The following is a 6,722-nucleotide window of genomic DNA, read 5'->3' on the forward strand; positions in this document are numbered from 1 at the left end:
TCATTGTAAATCACTTCACTGCATCCAAAGGCTACCTGTTAGGTATAGTGGTGGACGATCAAGCATTACCTTGCATTCCCCTGGCTCTGTGATCCTCAGCAATAAGCTTGTTAGGAAAATCCATGCTGCAGGAGGGTTCCCCATATCTGGAGCTGCAGCTGTTTGCAGACAGCACAGCAGTAAGTGATGTGAGGCTCTTAGATCTTGGCTTCCCCGCCGTGGACCCCTCTCTGTCTCTGACTCAACCTTCCTCTCTGGTTTTCACTCCCTCCCCACATGGGTCAATTACCTGCTGTATTGGGATAACAACTGCTGCGCCCTCTGCTGGTCTCACAAAGCATTCATTTAGGCAAGTTTGTTTTTCTTTATTAGGACTCATGTTTGAGAAGTGCCAGTGTTGGGAAGTTCATGAATTCAGACAGAGCATGCACCTATCATATGTATAAAACCGTTTGTAATGTACTCTACAAAAATGTTTTCCATTAATAAAACATTTTCCATAATCTTCAATCTTCAACCATAAGAGGAAAAAGCTGCAGGGCATGGTTAAATACATGTATTGTACATCTCCAGCCTTGTTCATACAGTGTAGATTGGTCCATTTTTACTCTCTGCAAAGAAGATATAAATAGTTATTCACAAGCTCCAGAAAGTTACAGCAGTGAGGCCTGCACATACATGAACCGGCCACTTTATTAGGTACACCTGTCCAACTGCTCGTTAACACTTAATTTCTAATCAGCCAATCACATGGCGGCAACTCAGTGCATTTAGGCATGTAGACATGGTCAAGACAATCTCCTGCAGTTCAAACCGAGCATCAGTATGGGGAAGAAAGGTGATTTGAGTGCCTTTGAACGTGGCATGGTTGTTGGTGCCAGAAGGGCTGGTCTGAGTATTTCAGAAACTGCTGATCTACTGGGATTTTCACGCACAACCATCTCTAGGGTTTACAGAGAATGGTCCGAAAAAGAAAAAACATCCAGTGAGCGGCAGTTCTGTGGGCGGAAATGCGTTGTTGATGCCAGAGGTCAGAGGAGAATGGCCAGACTGGTTCGAGCTGATAGAAAGGCAACAGTGACTCAAATAGCCACCCGTTACAACCAAGGTAGCCAGAAGAGCATCTCTGAACGCACAGTACGTCGAACTTTGAGGCAGATGGGCTACAGCAGCAGAAGACCACACCGGGTGCCACTCCTTTCAGCTAAGAACAGGAAACTGAGGCTACAATTTGCACAAGCTCATCGAAATTGGACAATTGAAGATTGGAAAAACGTTGCCTGGTCTGATGAGTCTCGATTTCTGCTGCGACATTCGGATGGTAGGGTCAGAATTTGGCGTCAACAACATGAAAGCATGGATCCATCCTGCCTTGTATCAACGGTTCAGGATGGTGGTGGTGGTGTCATGGTGTGGGGAATATTTTCTTGGCACTCTTTGGGCCCCTTGGTACCAATTGAGCATCGTTGCAACGCCAAAGCCTACCTGAGTATTGTTGCTGACCATGTCCATCCCTTTATGACCACAATGTACCCAACATCTGATGGCTACTTTCAGCAGGATAATGCGCCATGTCATAAAGCTGGAATCATCTCAGACTGGTTTCTTGAACATGACAATGAGTTCACTGTACTCCAATGGCCTCCACAGCCACCAGATCTCAATCCAATAGAGCATCTTTGGGATGTGGTGGAATGGGAGATTCGCATCAGGGATGTGCAGACGACAAATCTGCAGCAACTGTGTGATGCCATCATGTCAATATGGACCAAAATCTCTGAGGAATGCTTCCAGCACCTTGTTGAATCTATGCCACGAAGAATTGAGGCAGTTCTGAAGGCAAAAGGGGGTCCAACCCGTTACTAGCATGGTGTACCTAATAAAGTGGCCGGTGAGTGTACATGAACCCTTTGTAATGCAGATGATGAAGCTTGCAGGACTTTTCTCTCCAAATTTTTTTATAAGTGAAATGGTGAACGGAATCCCCGAGTTGAGACCGAATGCTAGTGTGAACTCCTAAATTCACACGGGGATTTTTGGTCAGGATTTTGAGGCCGTATCCGCCTCAAAATCCTGACCAAAATGACGGCTTCCATTAAAATAAATGGATTTTTTTTTCTGGGAGCAGGAACAAACGGCGACATGCTCATTCTTTCAGGCGGATTGGCCTAGCGACATCTGCCTGAAGACACTCCCTCCTGACTAGGCCCATTCATTTGGGCCTAATCCTGAGCGGAGTGCGCGACTGGATTTTGGATTTTGGTCCGGACCAAAAAACCCAGCGTGAACTTACCCTTAGCCTTAGTGAATATTGGTCGACATTGGTCACTACCGGATTCCCTGTTTAGTGAGCAATCAGGGTGATGTGCGTGTGCCAACAGAGTGCGTGCCCTCTCTGACATGTGTGCCATAGGTTCGCTATCACAGGCCTATGGCAACACAGTGTCATCCATCTTAACACCAAAGATTGCCTTGTTGGCCTGCAATTCCTTCACCAATGTGAATAGAGTCACACTGCAGCCCTGAGAGTGCTGCGACTGCCACTTCTTGTTGGAAAAATAATCTAGCAGTGCTAGATCTTTTTACAAACAAAAAACAGAACACATAGATAAGCAACTGAAAATGTATAAAGGAATGCATAGGTCCCCTATAGATCTTTTTACAACCTAAGGGTGAGTTCACACTGAGTATACGCCAGCTTATTCTGAACGTAAAACACGTTCAGAATCAGCGGCGTATAAAGCAGTTCCCATTCATTTCTATGGGAGCCGGCATACAAGTGCTCCCCATAGAAATGAATGGGCTGCTTTTTTCACTACGAGCACTCCCATTGAAGTGAATGGGATGTGCTCGCGTGTACGGCTCGGCATGAGCAGAGCTAGCCGAGCTAATCCTTGGGTCCCGTCTTCCTCCGGCGCTCGCGAATTGACATTGCTAAAAAAAATGGCCTGGGCGCATGCGCAGTAGTTGTAGTAGAAGCAGCATGCTACTGCGCATGCACCCAGGCCATTTTTTTTTTAGCAATGTCAGTTCGTGAGCGCTGGAGGAAGTCGGGACCCGAGGACATCGCAGGAAGAGAAGGCGTGGATGAAGAAGACGGCGGACCCTGAATGCCCGCCCAACGTGCACGATGGGTAAGTAGATCACATTCTGTTTTAGGGTTTTATTTTAAAACGGGGGGGGGGGGGTAGTTTATGTGGGGCTCTAGCAGCATGATTTTGCTGATAGAGCCCCTTTAAGCAGAACCTCCCCATATTGTTCCAAGTGTGGAACAAATCATTGATGAGCTAAAACACCCTATACACATAGAAAGACTTGAAACAGAAAGAAGGAAGTCTACCAACTTGGTTTGATTTTTTAAGAAATATAAAGCCCCTAAAGCATGTATAGACAATTGTATATAGTAGTATATAGTTGACATTTTATATTGTTAACTAGACAGTTGATATCTCTATTCATTCTTACACAATGGCACCTCTTGGAATGTTTAAGGGATACCCTGGGCCAATTACAAATTTATTAGTATATTTCTGTGAAGGTAGACAGCAGAGGGGTTAACATGGGCAAAAGGAGATTTAGGAGACATCTCAGTCCTCATTTTGTTCTCATTATCAGGGCGCAAGATATAATATCTTAGCTCTGGTATAGGTGAGATTTGTTATGACTGTTAATGTTTCCTCATTGTGATGATACTGGCTTATGGTGACATGTACAATTATCCTTAATGACATTATTCTGAGAGTTTGCATACCCATTGTGTCGTATTGTGATATTAACTTCAATTATAAAAAATGGTGCTCAGAGAGACTATGCTCCAAATATATTCCACCTCTACAACCGTTTTCTGTTGTAGAGGTGGCAGGAGCAATCTCTGGCACTGAGGACAGGGGCAATATGGCCTTCAATGCAGATGGCATCACACTCCTAACACAGCTGCCGTGCTACTTCACCACCCCATGCAGATCATCTGGAGTCTTCCACTGGGGGAGAAATGTCACACGTCACCAGATGGTCACACTGTGGTTTCCTTCATTACAACAGCAGATAGCACATCTGCCAAAGGGTGAACTCATAGTGTTGTACAAAAGTAACTTTATGGGCCTCCAGCCTGCAGTGGCAAACATATGTCAACTGTTGTGGGGGATGCTCTGATTGTCTCTGAAGGACATGAGCTGCTGCTGTCTACTGTAAGTGTAAGCTTATTGGCTGTGCCCCTTTCTCCCCAAGTTTTTTAACCCCTTCCCACCACAAATATTTTTCAATTTTTGTTTTTGACTCCCCCCTCCCTCTTCCAAAGCCCATAACTTTTTTTTATTTATCCACTCTCAGTGCCATATGAGGGCTTAATGTTTGCAGGACAAATTGTTCTTCATCTTGCTACCAGCTAGAAAAAAAACTCAGAATGGTGGATTTGAAGAAAATGTCGTTTTCACGACGTTCACTGTGCAGTCAAAATGACATGTCACCTGTAATCTATGTTTTGGTACAATTATGAGGATACCAAATTTATATGGTTTTATTTACATTTTAACCTCTTCACAAAAATTCAAATCAGTGCCAATTTTTTTTTTCTAAAAGTCGCCATATTCTGACACCCGTAACTTTTTTTATACTTCCGTGTACAGGGATGCATAGGGCGTTTTTTTTGGTGGGGACCAGGTGTACTTTTTGATTATACCATTTTTAGGAATGTCTATTGCTTTGTTCACTTTTTATTCAAATTTTTATCAAGGCAAAACAGTGAAAAAACGTTGGTTTGCCACATTTGATGGATTTTCCCGCTATGGCGTTTACCATACAGGAAAAATATGTTTATACATTTGTAGAGCGGGCATTTCACACACAGGGATACCTGTGCTGCAAACTTTACAGAGCCAAGCTGGAAGAAGTGGTCATGGTGGTCCAGAGGTTCATCAATATCTGATTTGTTCAGTCGTCTTACACCTTAGACAGATCAGTTCTTTGGTTATCGCTGCAGCCTCTTCACTGAATTCCACAACAACATGCATTGCATAGGGCTGTTCTTCGTATTGCGGGTCAGCCCTATTCACTTGAATGTGACTGAGATGTGAACAGTTACAGGCCACATGAGAAATGAGTATATCACTGGCCTTTGCTACGTAAGTGGGACTTACCTGAGTGCGGTTGCCGTTTTGAGCAGTTGATCCGTGGGGGTCCCGAGTGTTCCCTCTAATCGGATATTGATGACCTATCCTAGTTAACTTTTGGGAAAACCCCTTTAAACTCTTATACTGAACTGCTAGTACTTGCCTTCTGCCCAAAGTAAATTTATTATTACGCTTATGAATACGTGAGAGATGGTTCAGTGTGCTCATTTTACAGGTGTTATTGTGACCTCTGCAGGTAGTATTTATAAATATCCACTAGCTGCTAGAAAGCTTTGACTTTACGTAAATATGTATAGAGGTAGAGTCTCTAGCGATGATTTGATGCTTGCTTTTTTAAACTTCCTTCCCTGTCAAACTCTGTATCCACACTTATAATGGGTGACTTCATCATCCTTACTGAAGAATCATTGTTCCTTTCCGCTTCTAAGGCTACATGCACATGCACATGACCGGGTATGCTGTGTGAGCGGGTCTCTGATACTCCATTCCCATCCGATAATTATAGAGCTGGTCCCTTCCTGGTGGTGGATGGCGCTCCTGTCCCCTCCTGGTGGTGGATGGCGCTCCCGTTCACTTCAATGTGAATGCTGAAAATATGATAATTATTACAGAGGAGAAATACTTTTTGTGGCATAATCCCTGCACCAGAACCTGAAATGTACCCAGCTAAGACCTGAGATTCTGGCTAATCCCATCCACACATTGCGGAAAATATATCCGCAGCGGAAAAGCTGAATTTTCAAAAATGCAGCATGCCAATTATACCTGCAGAAATTTTGGCATTTTAGTTATAATAGCAGCAGAAAGTCAAAAACCGAAAAAATTGAAAATGTGATGCATTTCTACAGCGTTTTTTTTCCACAGTGTTTTTTTTTACTTATTTAGGCTAAGGCCCCACATTGTGGAAACAAACCTTTTTTTGTTGCATATTTTGCTGCATATTTTTTGAGCCTAAGCCAGGAGTGGATTCAACAGAAGGGAAACATCTAAGAGCTTCTTTTATATCTTCCATTCCTTTTCAAACCACTCCTTTTCAAACCACTTTGGCTCAAAAAACTGCAGCAAAACCTGTAACAAAAAAATGTTGCATTTTTGCAACATGGGATCTTAGCCTTAATGGTGCTATTCTGAGTAACTTTTATGAACTCTTTCTAGCGAGGAATAAAAAAAGACAGTAGTTCTGCCATTGTCTTTTTATGCTGTAAATTTTACCAAAAGACTTTTTTACTATTAAAAACTTATTTTTTGTATCTTCACCTTACTAAGACCTATAACAATTATTGTTTTGTCAATGGAAATGCTTTTTTTTTTTTTTTTTGGGGGGGGGGGGAGGGGGGCTGGATTTAAAACTTTTGGATCTTTACAGACACAGTAGTATCCAACGTGAGTGTTATGTTTTTCATTTCGTAACTATTACAAAACATTTTGGGATGGAAGGAATTGATGTTTTATTACATATTTTTTAACTTGTTGCTTTTTTTTTTTTTTAATAAAGCTTTAATCACTATTTTTAGTTCCCCCAGAGGCTTGAATTTGTGATCTTCTATTGCTTACATAATACATTGTACTACCAATGTAATGCAGTGTATTTTA

Source organism: Leptodactylus fuscus, chromosome 1, assembly GCF_031893055.1.
Source record: "Leptodactylus fuscus isolate aLepFus1 chromosome 1, aLepFus1.hap2, whole genome shotgun sequence".
Classification (NCBI taxonomy): Eukaryota; Metazoa; Chordata; class Amphibia; order Anura; family Leptodactylidae; genus Leptodactylus; species Leptodactylus fuscus.